The sequence below is a fragment of the Adiantum capillus-veneris genome, chromosome 22 (genome assembly GCF_014529385.1).
Source record: "Adiantum capillus-veneris isolate H3 chromosome 22, ASM1452938v2, whole genome shotgun sequence".
Lineage (NCBI taxonomy): Eukaryota > Viridiplantae > Streptophyta > Polypodiopsida > Polypodiales > Pteridaceae > Adiantum > Adiantum capillus-veneris.
Genome location: NC_140952.1, coordinates 142,199,708 through 142,217,907, shown reverse-complemented (window position 1 = coordinate 142,217,907; position 18,200 = coordinate 142,199,708). Strand labels below are relative to the sequence as shown.

Here is an 18,200-nt window from a genome sequence, read left to right as displayed (position 1 = left end):
TAGGATGTTTCTATCAAGAAAGGGGATTGGGTTTATTTAAGGATCATGAAGCAACGTCTTAAGCAAGTCGGAAAGAAGTGTCCTAAGTTGTCTTTCAGAATGTATGGTCCATTTTTTTCATTAAAAAGATCAATGAGGTTTCTATGAAATTGCAGTTGTCTAACTCATGGTCAATGCACAACGTTTACCATGTTTCTTAGTTGAAAGTGCTTCATGGTACACCTCCAAAGGACATTTCCGAAGAAGAAGAGCCGGAGATCATCGATGAAGTTGAAGTCATGGAGCTGGAGCAGGTGTTGTTGCATCAGTTTCGCCACGGTTCAAAGAAGCAAGTCAGACAATACTTTTTGAAGTTCAAGGATCGAGGAACCCATGAGGCAGTGTGGGTCGATGAAGAGTTTTTCAAAGATTACCTAGAGTTGTTGGCAAACTATAAGGAAGCCATGCAGCTTGATACCAGTACCTCACTTTGAAAAGGAGGGGATGTCACGTGCACATCTAACCCTACGTGTATGTGGACAAGCTACTTCAGGTCTAGGGTTCAGGTTAGCTTAGGAAGTGTTCTGGCATCTTTATGAGCCTGTGCGTAGGCCGTGCATGTCCAGACACTTAGAGTAGTTGCATAACCTCTGATTCCACACAACATGATTGTCAGTATGACAGCCAATATCCATCATGAGCATTTTACAGTGCACAGAATCCATTTTCCCTATTGATCAATTTTTCACTTATTATTTAATAAGTGACTTTTGTTGAAAAACTGGGTACGGCAAATTTGCTAAGCTACTATAAAAGAAACCTAGCGCTAACACTTTCTGGCAGAAGAGGCAACAGAAGTTCCAGCAACTTGCAATGTACCTTTTCAGCAAGACCGACAGGAGACCTAGCGTTTTCAGCTAATAGAAGCAAGACAGCCTAGCGTTTACATCTACAGATTCTGCAACAGACTTGGATACTCCAAGTCGAGAATCTACCGCGACACCACAATAAATCACTTCAAACAGTTCATAGTTCACAATTTTCCGTGCCTAGAGATATTGGTCCCAAAGACTGGCATCCCTATTGGTATTTCTTTTTATATTAATCTGTGTTCAAAGTACAAGAGAGTAGGCATGCGCTCACTCTCAGACTCTGTGTCCAGATGCTCTGCAGAGTGGGAGGCTTGCCCACTTATTTATAGGTCTTACAAGGGATGCCAAAAGCAGAGCCCCAAAAGCTGTTCCCAAAAGCATTCAAAGTTAAAAGCTTTGAAAAATAAAGCAAGAGATTTCTCTCTCTCTCTCTCTCTCTCTCTCTCTCTCTCTCTCATCTTCTTGTATAGCAAAAAGCAAAAGAGTTATCTCTCGCTCCCAAATTGCGTAGAAAAAAGAAGAAAACTGCATGTCGTAAATTCTGCCGCAAAACACGGGCGTCCGTATAGCCTGCCATGTGTCACTGGTTCCGCTTTTTCTAGGGACTGCCGTACTACCTTGCCATGTAAGCATTTCAGCGTAATGTCCGATGTTGGCCAGGCTGCATTCCATGCTAGGAGAGGATGTGTGTGTGTACTGGGCAGCCACGTCACGAGTTTGTGACATACCCCCCTCTTGAAAGCATTGTAATCGCCCTCAATTACGCCTGCAAAACAGACAGAAGCCATAAACTGTCTTAGCAGACAATGATTGTTAGTACCGACGCACTAGGAACACACATCTAGCACATGTACCAATCGACAGTCACATCACACAACATCACAGGAGATCACTTGATATCACAGGACATCACATGACAAATCACATTGAACATTCATTCGGATCTTAGACCATGATTTATCGGCAATGCAATTAGCAATCGCATTTAGATCCACTCAGGACCTTATAGATGCCCGATTGACTAATCCCTATTGCAACCATGTCTATTGAGTTCATTCAGACTAAAATGCTACAATCATTTCGTCTATCAGTTCTTGCACTTAAACAAGTCAAGAACAAACCAGTTTCAAATTATCCGGAATTCCTTCATAAAGTCATATAGCAGAATACTGTCAGCTCTCAGTATCCTTGAAGCTCAAAGAGACATCTGTGACTTTAGTATTAAAAAATCGAGGCATCTGTTGACAAAGGAGCGGAGTAACTCCCGTCTTGTGCAACCTACTGCACCAGATCTCCGGTCAAGCTAAATTGAGGGTTCCATTTGGAGTAGACTATGCTAAACCAAAAGCTTCAAGGTAAAGTTTCACAATCTGAGGAGTATTTGCTAGGTCCTCCTTCTCTATCCACTTCGCATCCAATGCAGGATAGTTCTTGAATTTAACCAAGAACCGCCTTCTTACTTTACCCTTATTCTTTTTGTCCTTATGTGCCAAAATCTGTTCAGGTTCAAGGATCTCCTCGTTTTCTTCCACTTCGGGTTGCTCATCAGGCTCCCCATCTTCGGGCACATCACCTTTAAAAGGTTTCAAGAGACTCACATGAAATGCATTGTGAATCCTTCAAGTGTTAGGCAGTTTCAATCGGAAGGAGACATCATTGATCTTTTCGAAGATCTGGAAAGGTCCGTAGTATCGCATACTAAGCTTTGGAAAAAGCCTCTCCTTTCCCTTTTTCTTTCTCAGGCGTGCCTTCTCAAAACTTAAGAGCACCCAATCATTCTCCTTCAATTTCAAATCGCGACGATGGTAATCTGATGTCTTTTTCTGTCTTTCCGAAGATTTTTGCAAAGCCTCGTGGACCTTGGCAAAAGCCGTGTCCAAGTTAGTCGCGCGTATACTCATCGGTTTCAAAAATCTTATCTTTCGCAGCATCTTTAATAATCTCAAATGGCGCCTTTGTCGTCGAAGAGTGTATCGTGTTGTTGTAGGAAAATTCCACCAAAGGTAGATACTTTTCCCATCGAGTCTTCTGATCCGAGATGTAAGACTTCAATAAATCTAAAACCACTGAATTGGTAATCTCAGATTGCCCGTCAGTCTGTGAATGGAAAGATGACGAGAACTGCAACCGTATGCCAATGTTCTCCCAAATTGCCTTCCGATACAAACTCGGAGACATTCGTCTCAGGCATGCCATGTAATCGGAAAATCTGGGCCACAAACAGTCTCACTAAGTGATCCGGCTTGACTGTTTTCTTCACTGGAATGAAATGAGCTTGCTTGCTAAATCTGTCAATAACAATAGATACCATCGTGACCATTCTGAGTCCTTGAGAGATCAAAAATGAAATCTATTGCAATACTTTCCCAGGGGCGGGTGGGTATGGGAAAAGGCTGTAACAATCCCTGTGCTTTATGCCTGTCAAACTTGACCTTTTGGCATACCAAGCAACTGCGCACAAACTCGTCCACATCCTTCTTGAGTCTCGGCCAAAAGAAGTATCTCTTTACCCCTTTCAAGGTGGTAGCAATGCCGCGGTGACTCGTAAAAGGTGGACATTGGCATTCGGTCATAACCTTTTCCCTCAACGGCTGTGTAACGCACAACACGGTCTTCTTCATCAAGTTGCCATCCCGAATGGAATATCCGGCTACTGTCTCCCCATCCCGTATCTGCGTGAAAATGTCTGCAAAATCTGTATCTGTGGCATACTGATCGACCTTATCCTCGAAGCTCCTATGGTGTATCGCGGAAATAGCCAGAACCAACGGCTTCCGAGACAAAGCATCTGTCACCAAATTCTTCTCTCCCTGAACATGGACAATTTGGAAGTGACACTGTGACAAGATGTTCGCCCAGTGCATCTGCTTTTCCGATAGTTGCTTCTGTGACAAGAAGTAGCATAAACTCTGATGGTCTGTAAAGACAGGAAAATCCGCTTCGAGTAGGTAATGCCGCCACTGAGTAAGAGCATGGATAACTGCCAAAAGCTCTTTCTCATAAATCTGTGGTGTCAATTCCGGCCTTGAGAACAATCGGCTCTCGTAAGCAATGACATGGCCTTCTTGCATTAAGACCGCACCGAGACTACGACCACAAGCATCTTAATATACTTCAAATGACTTCTGCAAGTCCGGGAAAGTCAAAACTGGTGGCGTAGTCAATTTCTCTTTCAATGTCTGAAAGGTAGTCATCTGTGTGGGTCCCCACGAGAAAGGGACTCCTTTCTGTGTCAAGATATGCAAAGGGGAAGCAACCTCTGCAAACTTTCTAATTTCTAATGAACCGCCTGTAGTACGAACACAATGCCAAGAAGCTTCTAACTTCATGGACATTCTTTAAATCGGGCCAATCACAGATAGTCTCTATCTTTGCCGGATCCATCTGCACTCCCTTTGCTGAGACAATGTGTTCCAAAAAGTGTATCTCTGGTAGGAAAAATTATATTTTCTTCGTGTTAATCACCAACTTGTGATCTCGTAATGCCTAAAAGACCTGAAGCAGATGTTCTTTATGTTCTGTCTCATCTTTGGAGAAAACAATGATGTCGTCAAAGAAAGTGCTAACAATAGTCTGTACTCTCGAAAAATCATGTCCATCATCCGGTTAAATGTCTCAGGAGCATTGGTTAGGCCAAAAGGCATCACCAAAAACTCAAATAACCCAAAAGTCGTCCGAAAGGCTGTCTTGTAGACGTCTCCCGATGCTATTCGGATCTGATGATATCCACTTTTCAAGTCGATCCTGCCAAGCACGAGGATCCTTGAAGTCGGTCAAGTATATCATCAATTCTAGGAATCGGAAATTTGTTCTTGATGGTGATTTTGTTGAGAGCTCTATAATTGATGCACATTCTCCAAGATCTGTCTTTCTTCAAAACCAACAACACTAGAGAGCAGTACAGTGAAGTACTAAGCTGGACAAGACCCTTTTCTAAGAGGTCTTTCACTTGGTTCATAATCTCTTCGTTCTGGGCTCGGCCCACACGGTAAGGTGACCGGTTCGATGGTGTGCTTCCAAGTATCAGATCAATGGTATGATCTTCAGGACGAGCGGGTGGTAACTCGCCTGGCAGGCCCTCTGAGAAGCAATCGGCATGAGCGTGGAGAAAATCATGGCGTCTTTATCAAGTTCAGACATATTTGTCCTATCCTCATCACTCAATTCTTTCAAAAAGATCGAGTAAACAAATAGGCTGGATTTCATTAAGTTGGAAATGGCCGAAGTTGATACAATAGGGACAGACTCGCCCTTAAGTTTTACATCGAGTACAATGGTTCTGCCCTTCTTTGTGGTCAAAGTTGCTTTCCTTGCCCGATAGTCGACCATGGCGTTGTTCTTGTGGTACCAGGAAATTCCCAAGAGAACATCACAACCTTCCAAAGGAATTATGTAGAAGTCCTCATGCCCCAAATACTCCTGACAATGCAACCGAAGTTTGCCAATGACAGGTGAAATGGCTACGTCCCTGCCGGGTGCTGCCAGAACTGCCTCTGCTAGTGGTCCCATCCGATCGGGAGTCATCTCGAGCCGCGCCGCCAATTCCTGTGAAATGAAGTTGGCCTTGGCTCCTCCATCAAAGAAGATCAGGGCTTCTTGGTCTTTTACTTTGCCCCAAGCTCGGCAAAGTTTTGTACTCTCGTCCATCGTGCTAGGATTAGTACCCACGCAATTTGGAACCAGTCCTGTTTTCATCTTGCCTTTTCTTCCACAGTCCTCAGCTGCTCTCGAACTCTCAGGCCTTTCGTCATCCTTGTCGTTCTGTTCTTTCTGTGCCTTTTTAGGGCACTTCGCGGAGATATGCCCAGTTTCCCCGCATCCAAAGCACTTCCCCTCCTTGATGTAGCGAGTCCTCTCTTGAGGAGTGAGCTTGGGTCGTGCATTTTTTTCTTTCTTTTCCGAATTGCTCTTCCTCTTTCTACTTTCATTTGTCGAAGTCTGTTCAGCTCTTTGTGTCATGATTCCGTCTGTGGGGTAGGTCAAACTGCCCGAGTGTATGACAAAACCCCGTTTCGCATGACTCATCAACTCCTAAATGGAAACTTACTTTTGTTCTAAGCAGTGATCTCGGATCTCTGTAGGAAGACCCAAGGTAAACCGCTCAATCTGTTCCTTAAACGAGATCTTCTTAAATGAAGAGGCGGGTAGAAAAGAGCTCCAGAATCTCTCGCAATAAGCGTCCACTGTATCCTTCTTGGTCATCCGTAGATGGTTCCAAGTAGTTCGTATGTTGCGTTCATACTCTCGAGTCAGCCAAGAAGAAATAAAAAGCCTTTTGAATTTCAGCCATTTAACTAGCGCAATGAAGCGTGGACCACCAAGTTCGAGCATTCCCCTTAAAGTAAGAGGCAGCCCTCCGAATCTTAGAGTGCTCTGAGTAACGCCCTCCAGAGAAAGCTATGTCAAACTGCTGTATAAAAGACAAAGCCTTCGAAGCATCTTTTTAACTAGAAAACTTGTCAAATTTAATTGACTGTCCACCTTCCTTAAACTCTCGGACTTTCTTGCTTTTGTCATACTGGTTGGCTTTATAAAAATTCTTCTTCTTTGTGTAAAAGATGCTGTCATCAGAGTCCGAACTATGAAGACGAGCCCTCTGTAGAACTGTCAACCACGGGGTGGGATTTAGGCTTCTTTGCCTTTTTCTTGCTCTTGCCGAAGCTTTGCTTTTTGTCTTTTTTGTCTTCTTCGCTCGAGTCAGAGGAGCTAGAAGAACTGTCAGAAGAAGAAGAAGAAGAACTGGATACTCCTTCAAATGGAACACGCTTCTTCTGCTTTCTTGTCGATTCAAATGTGGACTGACGACTTAAATAACCTGGGAAGTCAACGCCTTTCTTCTGCTTTTTGTCGTGCTTTTTAGCTTTGTTCTGCGCGTCAAAAAGCTAAGCAATTCGTGCATCAACCACCCCTTTCGATTCTTGCTCTGTGTACATCCTGGGAGTAGGAGGTTTCTTGAGGGCCGGTTTGAGGGGTGGTTATGTGGTCTGCCGCCACTGTGTGTGCACCTCATCGAAAGAAGTCTGGCTCATATATTTTGCAAATTTTGGGTCCTTCGCAAAATTAAGCATCATCTTTGTTGCATCGTCGATCAATTGTCGACGCTCCATCTCTTAGAGCTCCGCCTGAATAGGCCGAGGCGGGCCATACTCCTCGCGTGAATCTTCGTTGTGATCTCTTCCCGCATCTCCGGATGTAGAGGAAGTCGACTAATCTCTGCCTGAAGCCATAAGTGCCGCGTAAAAAGGATCGGATTTCCCGTAGAAGAGAAATCGGCCGTGCTCTGATACCACTCTAACAGACTTGGACACTCCAAGTCGAGAATCTACCGCGACACCACAATAAATCACTTCAAATAGTTCACAATTCACAATTGATTCGACACTGGCGATATTGGCCCCAAAGATTGGCGTCCCTTTCGGTATTTTTTTTATATTAATTTGTGTTCAAAGTACAAGAGAGTAGGTAGGCGCTCATTCTCAGAATCTGCGTCCAGATGCTCTGCAGAGTGGGAGGCCTGCCCACTTATTTATTGATCTTACAAGGGATGCCAAAAGCAGAGCCCCAAAAGCTGTTTCCAAAAGCATTCAAAGTTAAAAGCTTTGAAAAATAAAGCAAGAGAACTCTTTCTCTCTCTCTCTCTCTCTCTCTCTCTCTCTCTCTCTCTCTCTCATTGGTCTTCTTGCTTACCAAAAAGCAAAAGAGTTATCTCTCTCTCTCTCTCTCTCTCTCTCTCTCTCTCAAATTGTGTAGGAAAAAGCAGAAAACTGCATGCCGTAAATTCCGCCGCAAAACGCGGGCGTCCGTACAGCCTGCCACGTGTCACCGGTTCCGCTTTTTCCGGGGACTGCCATACTGCCTTGCCACGTCAGCATTTCAGCGTAATGTCCGATGCTGGCCAGGTTGCATTCCATGCTAGGAGAGGATGTGTGTGTGTGTGTGTACTGGGCAGCCACGTCACTAGTTTGTGACAGATTCAGCCTAGCGTTTCTGGTACATATCAAGACCAACGTTTTTGCTACAGATCACCTGGCGTTTTTCAATTGCAGACCTTGCCTAGCGTTTTGCAGTTTTCAGCGTCAGATCAGCCCCAGTGCATCAGCGTTTTCAGTTTTCAGCACTTAGACACAGCAGATCAGCCCCTAGCCTCGCAAATCTCGCCTACTGGCAACAGATCCTCGCCGTACCGTCAGATCAACCGGCGTTTTCAGCTTGAGCCCGTTGTCCGCAGATTTCAGCATCTGCGTTTTCAGCACATCGTCGCCTCGCCGTCCTCGCCGACACAATGTAAGTATTCAACAGAAAGTCAGAAGTTGCAGATTTTCAGATTTTCAGCCCTAGCGTTTTTAGATATCAGCCCATTCTTGTCGTTGTCGTCACTGCCATCAACATTGTCGGCAAGTCCATTGCATCTAGACCATTGTACCATATTTGTGCAATCAATAGCATAGACCTCTCTCACCATAGAGAGGGGGGCCCTTGGAGGGTTTGAGAACCGTTTGGTGTCATATTCTTCTCTCTCTTTCTCTCAGTCTCCGCACCTTCATTCATAGTAGCATTCACTTTGTTTGTGATCATTGCAATCTCTCACTAAAGGAACGGAACGCTCTCCCTTCCTAAGTAAAAGGAACCCTTGAGCACAGTTCGGAGCACTCATCTTGAGCAAAGTCAACATTCACTTCCGCTGCACCTTACAATTTTCATCGTAATTCGTGACAGTCTCTTGTTGCATGTAGCATTCTCATAGGAAAGCCATATTGCATGATGCCCATGATTCACTCACGGGTGAACACAAAAGCATGAAGATCTTGCTAGAAAAGGATACACGGTGTTGCATCATTGTTGATCATGTCAATAAGTTTTGCATGCTCATTCCTTGGCATGACACAGTCATAGCACAAGCATTAGCACGATTGTCCATCAAGCATTGGTATTCTCGTTGTGGTTTCCCAGAGTCGATTGTTTTAGGTAGAAAAATCAAGTTTAGATTATATTTTTGGCAAGCACTCTTTGGAAAGTATGGCACGTCGTCACATTTTTCATTTGCATCTACCCATTGTCTTTTAGGTTTGGTTGACGTTGTTTCAAGGACATTCCCCATGTAACGTGCACATCTAACCCTATGTGTACGTGGACAAGCTACTTCATGACATGGGTTCAGTTCAGTCTAGAATAGGAAGTGATCTGGCACTTCCGTGAGTTTGTTCGCAGACCGTGCATGTCCAGACACTTAGATTAGATGCATATCCTCTGGTTGCACACAACATGATCATCTGATTACCATCGGAACCCATCAGGAGCATTTTTACAATGCATAGACCTATTTTTCCTATTTTTGACATTTTCACTTATTATTTTTAAGTGACTTTTGTTGGAAACTGGGTAGGGCAGTTTGACTAAGTGAATATATATAGAAACCTAGCGCTAGCACTTTCTGGCAAACGAGGCAGCAGGAGCATTCGCTCAAGAGGCAACTTCTCAGCAAAACCCCTAGATGTTTTTGCATCACAGCAGAAGGCTAGCGTTTTTGGACTAGATCAGCCAGTGTTTTTGCTTTGACAACAGCCTGGCGACAGCAAGAAGCAGCAGACTCCCCAACGTTAGCAGATTTCCACGGCAAGGACAAAGATCAGCCCTAGCGTTTTTGCATCTGCAAGGCACTTCAGCGTTTTTGCAGATCTTCGCGATGGAATCCCCACAAGCATCAGCGTTTTCAGTTTTCGGTAGTCAGACTCCACAGTAGAACCCCTGAACCTCGCAGATCTCACATTCCCGCAGTAGTTCCTCGCCGTACGGTCAGATTCCGCAAGGTTTACAGATTCAGCCCGGAAAACGCAGATTTCAGCATCTGTGTTTTTAGCGCGTCGTCGTCGTACCGTCGTCTTCGACATCGTCACCGACATAGAGTCCGAATTCAGTAGATAAATATTTGCAGATTTCAGCCCATAGCATTTTCAGATTTCAGCCGTCTCGTCGTTGTCGTCGACATCGTCAGCAAGTCCAAACATTTAGAGATTTGTGCAATCAATATTAGACCACTCTCGCCATAGAGAGTGGGGCCTTCGGAGGAGGGTTTGACAACATTCTGGTGTCGTATTCTTCTCTCTCTATCTCTCAGTCTCAACACCTTCATTCACAGTGTTTATCCACTTTGTTTGTGATCACTTGCACTCTCTCACTAAAGGAACGGAAGGCTCTCCCTTCCGTAAGTAAAAGGAACCTTGAGCACAGTTCGGAGCACTCATCTTGAGCAAAGTTCAACATTCACTTCCGCTTCACCTTACATTGGTATCAGAGCTTTGGCAGTGTTCTGTATCACTCAAGGATAAACCCACAAGAATTTTTGTTTGCTTGTTGAGGTCGCACATAACCCAAGACCTCTTGGGCGTGTCGATTCCTAGTCGTGTTTTTGAAGAGTGACAGGAAAAACCCAAGAAAGAAGGGCTTGTCCAGCCTCCCCTTGTGCCTCTTTTCACTCATTGAGAGCGGACTGTGCACTTAGCGGCCGGCCAATTGATGTGAGGTGGGAAAAAGCAACCTTGGTGTGAGCGCAAGGCCGCTAATGGGTGCGCCCGCAGGAAAGAGAAGAACTTGGGTGAAGAGAAGATCCTTCTCTAACACAGATTGCAAGTGAAAGCAAAAACGCAAGAACTCAAGAACCTCAAGAACCTCAAGACCCTCAAGAACCAAGACCCCCAAGAATCCAAGTTCCTTGTGAACTTAAGAACCCAAGACCCACAAGAACCCAAGTTCCTCGTGAAGTTAAGAACCCAAGACTTCAGTGGATGGTCATCACCCGAAGCGGCATGGATACTTTGCATGGACGTGATGAGCATGAGGGTGGTGAAGAAGAATTTTCTCCACCAGGAGGTTTTTTCGACCCTCCTTCCCCATCTACGCCAAGGATTGCACTAACTCCTATGGAGGCTTTCGATAAGATGATTATGGACAGGAGGATAGAACGAGAAGCGCAACGCGTCGCCTTGGAGCGCGAGCGCAAAGCAAGAACAACAGAAAGAAGGGCAGCCATGGACCGTGAATCTGAAGAAAGAATGGCAGTCATAGCGTGAGCACGAAGAAAGAAAAGCAGAAATGGATCGCGAGAACAAAGCAAGAAAAGCAATGAACGACCGACACATGACGGAGACGTTGCGACTCTTTTCTCAAGTGCAGGTACAGATGCAAGAGATTCGAGAAAAGGAGACTCTCTCAGTCTCTTCTTTTCCAAAGCACGACATACAGGATTTGCATGATGATAAGCATGATGATTTGAATGACAATGACAAGCCTGATGATTTGGATGATCAAGCCTGATGATTTGCATGAAGATGATGTGATTGTTCACAAGGATGATGTGTTAGTTGATGCTTTTTCTAGCGAAGCTAACCTCATTGCAGATTCGATCAATCACGATGAATTGATCTTGGCTTTTGAGTCGAGGTCCAAAGAACCCCTTGAGGAAGAACCCCCTCAGGAAGAACCGATCTTGGCTCTCGAGCGTAGGTCCAAAGAACCTTCACAGGAAGTATTGTGTGTTCGAATGATTAGTCAGCACGCATTGTTCGAGTGTTTCATTCGTGATGGTTTCTTGTATTTTGGTCAGCGTCTTTATGTGATCCCTTTTCATAGGCATGCCATATTGTACGTTGAGCACGATTCACTCATGAATGAGCACGGATGTATGCGGATTTCCCATGAAAAGCTGAAAAGTATGCATTCAAGGAAGTCACATTCCATGTCTCTTCCTTGGCATGACACAATCGTAGAAAGATCACAAGAAGAATTGAGCATCAAGCTTCGGCATGTCTATTGTGATTTGCCACAGTTGATTGATTTAGATCAGTAAAACGAGTTTAGATTCCATGTTTTGCACGTGTTTGATGAACAATTTGGCACTTCGTCTCTTTGTTCATCTACATTGCATACATAGTCTTTTAGGAAGAATAGATTTTTTCCAGTCACTTTACATGGAATGGGTATGTTCATGTTTTTGTGTTGGAAGTGGTTTTAGGAATTTTCAGCCTCGGAGATTCTTGACGAAGGTAGACGCATGATCTCGAGGAGCTACAGAAGACTTTGCGTCGCTTTCGGCGCGGCCCAAAGAAGCAAGCGTTGCAGACCTTTATGAAGTTCAAGTATCGCATGACCCATGCATCAGAGTGGATCGGCGAAGAGTCCTTTCTAGGTTTCCAGACGCTGTTGGCGATCTCCCTCGATGCCATACAGTTCGGTACCAGTACCTCACTTTGAAAATGAGGGGATGTCACGTGCACATCTAACCCTATGTGTACGTGGACAAGCTACTTCATGACATGGGTTCAGTTTAGTCTAGAATAGGAAGTGATCTGGCACTTTCGTGAGTTTGTTCGCAGACATTGCATGTCCAGACACTTAGATTAGATGCATATCCTCTGGTTGCACACAGCATGATCATCAGATTACCATCGGAACCCATCACGAGCATTTTTATAGTGCATAGACCTATTTTCCCTATTTGTGACATTTTTCACTTATTATTTTTAAGTGACTTTTGTTGGAAACTGAGTAGGGCAATTTGACTAAGTGTATATATGTAGAAACCTAGCGCCAGCACTTTCTGGCAAAAGAGGCAGCTGAAGCATTCGCTCAACAGGCAACTTCTTAGCAGAACCCCCAGATGCCCTAGCGTTTTTGCATCACAGCAGAAGGCTAGCGTTTTTGGACCAGATCAGCCAGCGTTTTTGCTTTGACAACAGCTTGGCGACAGCAAGAAGCAGCAGACTCCCCAACGTTAGCAGATTTCCACCCCAAGGACAAAGATCAGCCCTAGCGTTTTTGCATCTGCAAGGCACTTCAGCGTTTTTGCAGATCTTTGCGACGGAATCTCCACAAGCATCAGCGTTTTCAGTTTTCGACAATTAGACTCCATAGTAGAACCCTCGAACCTCGCAGATCTCACATTCCCGCAGCAGTTCCTGGCCGCACGGTCAGATTCCGCAAGGTTTTTACAGATTCAGCCCGGAAAACGCAGATTTCAGCATCTGCGTTTTGAGCGCGTCGTCACCGACATCGTCACCGACATAGAGTCCGAATTCTGCAGATAAATATTTGCAGATTTCAGCCCTTAGCATTTTCATATTTCAGCCGTCTCGTCGTCGTCGTCGACATCGTCGGCAAGTCCAAGCATTGTAGAGATTTGTGCAATCAATAGTATACTGCTCTCGCCATAGAGAGTGGGGCCTTTGGAGGAGGGTTTGACAACATTCTGGTGTCGAATTCTTCTCTTTCTATCTCTCAGTCTCAACACCTTCATTCACAGTGTTTATCCAGTTTGTTTGTGATCACTTGCACTCTCTCACTAAAGGAACGGAAGGCTCTCCCTTCCATAAGTAAAAGGAACCTTGAGCACAGTTCGGAGCACTCATCTTGAGCAAAGTTCAACATTCACTTCCGTTGCACCTTACACCCCAAATGAGATTCTTGAAGAAGCTAAACCCAAGATCGTAGACGAAGTTGATAACATGGAGCCAGAGCAGTTTTTCTTGCATCGCTTTTGGCGCGGCTCAAAGAAGCAAACATTGCAGTCCTTTTTGAAGTTCAAGTATCGCAATAGCCATTTGGCAAAGTGAGTCAACGAAGGTTTCTTCATAGAATTCGCGAAGCTGTTGGCGGACTACATAGAAGCCATGGAGCTCGGTACTAGTACCTCACCTTGAAAAGGGCGGGAGGGATGTCACGTGCACATATAACCCTAGGTGCACGTGGACAAGCTAACTTCTACTTCTGGGTTTTAGGAAAGCCTGGGAAGTGTTCTAGCACCCTTGTGAGCGTGTATGCAGGACATGCATGTCCAGATACTCTAGAGTAGCTGCATACCCTTTGATTGCACATGAGCACAGCCAGTGTCTAGACACTCTAGAGTATTTGCATACCCTCTGATTGCACATGAGTACAGCCAGTGTCTGCTAGGCGTAGACATTGGGGAGTGTTCCTATACAGTTGCATTAGTACCTAGCCTAGGTATTTAGGAGTATGTGAAGCACCTCTTATGAGTGAGTTCATTAACTTACTAATAAGTGACATTTTAGCCAGCCATTTAAGATCCTGGGTATTTTATTGGCATTGCCTGACCCAACTTTAATTCCATATATAAGAGGCCCTAGGGGTCACTCTCAAGCATAAGCTCGTACCCTCAGTACATACAAGCACCAAGTACCTGCAGTACCTCAGCATTCTAGCGTTTCCTTTACGAGCACCCTGGCATTTTCATGAGCATGATCATCAGCCAGCGTTTTTCACTAGAGCAGCAAAAGCAACACCAGTCTTCTCCTCTATCACTCTTCACTCAGAGTGTCATTCTCTCCTCTCTCTAGTCTATTACACATCTCTCTTATGAAGTAAAAGGAATTTTGAGTACGCACTGAGCTCTCATGTTGAGCATTCATCATCAATCACTTCCGCTGCACAATATACAGGTAGCCTCCCAAATCTGCATCCGCCCATTAAATTGCAGTCAAGAAAAGGCAGCGATAGGCTACCCCATCAGGTACAGTTTTTGTCGTGGAAAGTTGCAGTTTCAACCCTATCCATCTATGTTTTTGCAAGTAGCCTCCCAAATCTGCGACTGCCGAGTCAGCCAGGAAAAAGGCATTGATAGGCTACCCCATCAAGTACCATTTTTGTTGTGGAAAAGTTGCAGACTCAACCCTACCCATCCATGTTTTTGCAGTGTACGTCAGCCCCTTGGAGCTGGAAAATTCAGCCTTGAGACTTGCATCATTATGAGCCCAAAGAAGCCTCAGATAGACAAGGGATCTGGTCAGTCCTTGAGATCCTCATTTTTAGCCCAAATAACACTTAGATGTAGCCTCTCAGAGAGCAGACAAGCGGTGCCAATTCCTCATTTGGTTGGATCTCTATCAAAGGTACCATCCTTGTTGCATGAGCATCAAACTACGGCTCTTGTACACATCGTATGTGCAATTCAGAAGCAAATATCACTCTAGTAACAAAGTGGGGGACCCTTGAGAGGGTTGGTTGGACCTCATCTTTGTCACCTTCATCATCTGCTACACATCACATTGAGGACAACTTTCTATTCGGCATCGGCACTTTTGTAATTAATAAGTGCATGGGTGGTTTACCCTTGCTGGTGCTTCTAAAAGGTGTGCCCAAGGGAATTCCACACATTGTTTTGCAAGGTCGCATGATTTTTCTATTAGACCTGAATGAAATGTGGACCTGGGGAATCACCATTCATATATGAAGAGCAGGGACTAATATTTATGTGTAGTACTATTAATATGCCTAACAACTTGCATGACTTTGTGTTGATTCATGTGCTTGCAACTTGCTGAAGCTTGGATGGATTTGTTACCAGCGTGATGTGGAGCGACAACACTACAACTTGAAGGAGAATTCTCTTGCGATTCTTCTGATGCATGCACTCGGTATAGGTGCAGATTCCAAAGATGGAATGCTCTTGAGCAATTGGAGGAGTACAACTAATTTTGCTGCAGGGGACTTCTCAGGGCTGGCTATGCAGGTATTTTTTGTTTTAACCAGTTCCTTCAAGCCCGTACTTGCCATAATAAGTTCATGCTTTGTAGAGACTCAGTTAAGGGAACTTGTGAAAGAGGAGACCTTTGCTTCATGTTTATTCTTTGTTTCTAAGTTAGGTCCATTGAAAGAATCTTTTTGCTTAAATGCTGTTCTTTTGCAGGTGGTTTCTCGGCGCCAAAGTTCAATAGCAGCTACGCTATCTGTTGCAAATGTTAATACATTGCTGGATAGTCTTGCAAAATCAAACAAAAGGTATCACCGGAAAATTGGCAATTGTAAGGACATACATTTCATGTCTTCTGAAGTTTTGAGACTCCTCTTTCTTATCAGAAAAGTGCGGGTGGAATTAGTACAAGAAATTGTGAGGAAAGCTACAATTCTAGAATTCAAGTGGTTTATGCGCATATTGTTTAAAGGTCAGTTAATACATTCCTTTTGGCTATCTCTTTAGGGAAGGTGGGGATTTCTAACCATCATTTGAGGATCTTTTATCATGTATCAAAGTACGTTTCTTTGGGAGGAAACAAAACTATATAAATCAAGTAGTGAATTGGCTATATAGAATTTGTGCATTTCCTCCTCATGATTGTGAGCAAGAGAATTATTCCACACGAGGGCTTTGCTGAAGCAAAATGTCTGCTGTGAGAATTGAATACCTTTTGCTTATTTCTATGGCTGGTGTAGTATTAGTGCTCGATAATGTTAGCATGAGTTTAAGGTCACTTGAGTTTTAGGTGCATGCATGGGTGGCAAATACAGGCACTAAGACTGAAGGGTATTACTGCAAAATGTGTATGCATGCACAAGGCCTTGAAAACTTGCTGTCAAAAGTACACTAACGTGCACACGGTTTTATAGTACAGCAGTTGGTATTTTTGAGAGTGTGGGAGGAGGGAAGAGGGTACCATCTTATGAACACAAGGACATAGAGACATCGTTTTCCTAGGTCAAAGTGGCTCCATAGAATGACTGAGGCAAGCATAGGAGGGTGACATATGAACACTATTGTTTGCTCAACTTGAAGGAAGGTTATGTGATTGGGTTTAGTTGAAATCTGGGGGGCTAGATTGAGAAAGATGCGGGGTAAAGAGAAGCTTGACCATGTATCTTTTATTTGAAGCTTAACGGAGTGTTTGATATGAGTTTTTGTTATGTTTGAGGTATGGTGACCTAAGGTTGACGAGATAGGTCAATACTTCAGTCTAAATAGATTTTGGCACAAAACGTAAAGATAATGAACACTCCAACATTTTTCTGAAGTTTAAGAACTCTCCTTAAGTGGATGCCAAGTTGATGGAGGGTCACTCGGTAGAAATCCTTCAGATATTGATCTTCACCTTGAGGTCTTTGGTGCGAGCCTATTTTTGTAAGGGCTTCATAAGGTATTTCCTGTTAGATTTCAAGCAGAGCCTGATGCTTAAAGAGGGGAGTCACTGCTTTAAAAGGGCTTCATCATCGGCTATTTGCAGCTAGATTTGTGGCAATGCCTGATGCTCAACAAGGGAGTTACTCGCTTCTTATAAAAAAATCTAGAAGACAGAATTATAGAGTAGTAGTTGTCATGAGGTGTTAGTCTCTTATGACTCACCCTAGGTGTTTCGCCTATGGGAGTTTTGTCAGTTCCTTTGCATAAAATCTTCCATGTTTTTGCTCGAGCTATTGCTTCTAATGTGGCTTAGGAGGTGTGGAATCTGTGGGAGTTTGTCGCTGGAGACTCGGACGTTGTTCTTGGATTGTTTAAACTCTCAAACTTCAATCACTTCCATGCAGATGAATAGGTGTGCATACAAGATACAGTTTCTGAGTGCTGTGAAATGTCCATAATTGGTTGCTTATATATGAAGGCATTCTGTTGGATTCCTTTTAAGGTTAATTGAGAAAGGTATGCAAGTGTATAACTTTGTCTCATACTAAACCATACATCTATAATCTGAATGAGTTTGGCTGTTTGAAACAAGATGGCATAGGGTGATTTTATTGACTTGTTTATTCACAGAGGTGGCAAACTAAGAGACAATAATGGGTAGTTGTATCACTTGCATGCTGAATTTACTCATGAAGGGAAGTTTGGTGCTAATTATTAAATTGAATCTATGGACAAAATTTTGAAAGCAACTGTATTTTGGATGCTATTCCCTTATTGGAAGCTCAAGTGACTTTGTCTGAACAAACCTCAGAGTTCGAATGGCAAGATCAGGACCCCTCTGTTGTGTAGTCATTTGAAGCAGGTGTTTTGTTTAAGCGTTTTTTGAGCTTCCTTTGCATAGTCAATTGTACGAGGTGTAGTCAGGTGTTGTTTCCCTTTTGTGAGCATTATGCAGCTTCACCATGTAGCCTAGAACATGTGGGTCTTAGGTATGTGATCAACATGCACCCTAGAACATGTAGGTGCCTGGCTGTGATTTTGTGAAAAACAAACATTGGTAGCCAACGGTCATGCACATACTTATGGCATTGATTATGAGTAGGCATTGGCCCTACCTCCCACCATGTGGACCTTCTCCTAGGGTTGGGGGAGGGCCACACACACACACACACACACATCTACATGGACAAAAACTAGGGCCCCATTCTTTCAGACATATTGACTTGCTTCACTCTCCCTTGCAACTTCATACCCTTCTCTCACCGAGATATGTCTTTGAGCCAAATTTTGTTTCGCATTTGGGTGCATGCCTGCATCTTTTAGAGTGTGGCCTCTGGCAACACTATCATCTTTTGAGCAAGCAATAGACTTGATCTAATAAACTCCTAGGCAAGCCTAACGTGGATATTCATAAGTGAGTGAATACATGCACACAGGGGTTGTTC

General features: G+C 44.0%; 1 pseudogene across 1 annotated transcript in view; it reads left to right on the top strand.

Moving 5' to 3' along the window:
* LOC147430345 (DNA ligase 4-like) overlaps positions 1 to 18,200 on the top strand; it is a 227,597-nt pseudogene that overhangs the window by 35,819 nt on the left and 173,578 nt on the right. Inside the window, exons 2-4 of the transcript XR_015185782.1 lie at positions 15,208 to 15,372; positions 15,550 to 15,641; positions 15,720 to 15,805. The product of XR_015185782.1 is annotated as a DNA ligase 4-like (transcript). The remainder of the gene's footprint in view (positions 1 to 15,207; positions 15,373 to 15,549; positions 15,642 to 15,719; positions 15,806 to 18,200) is intronic.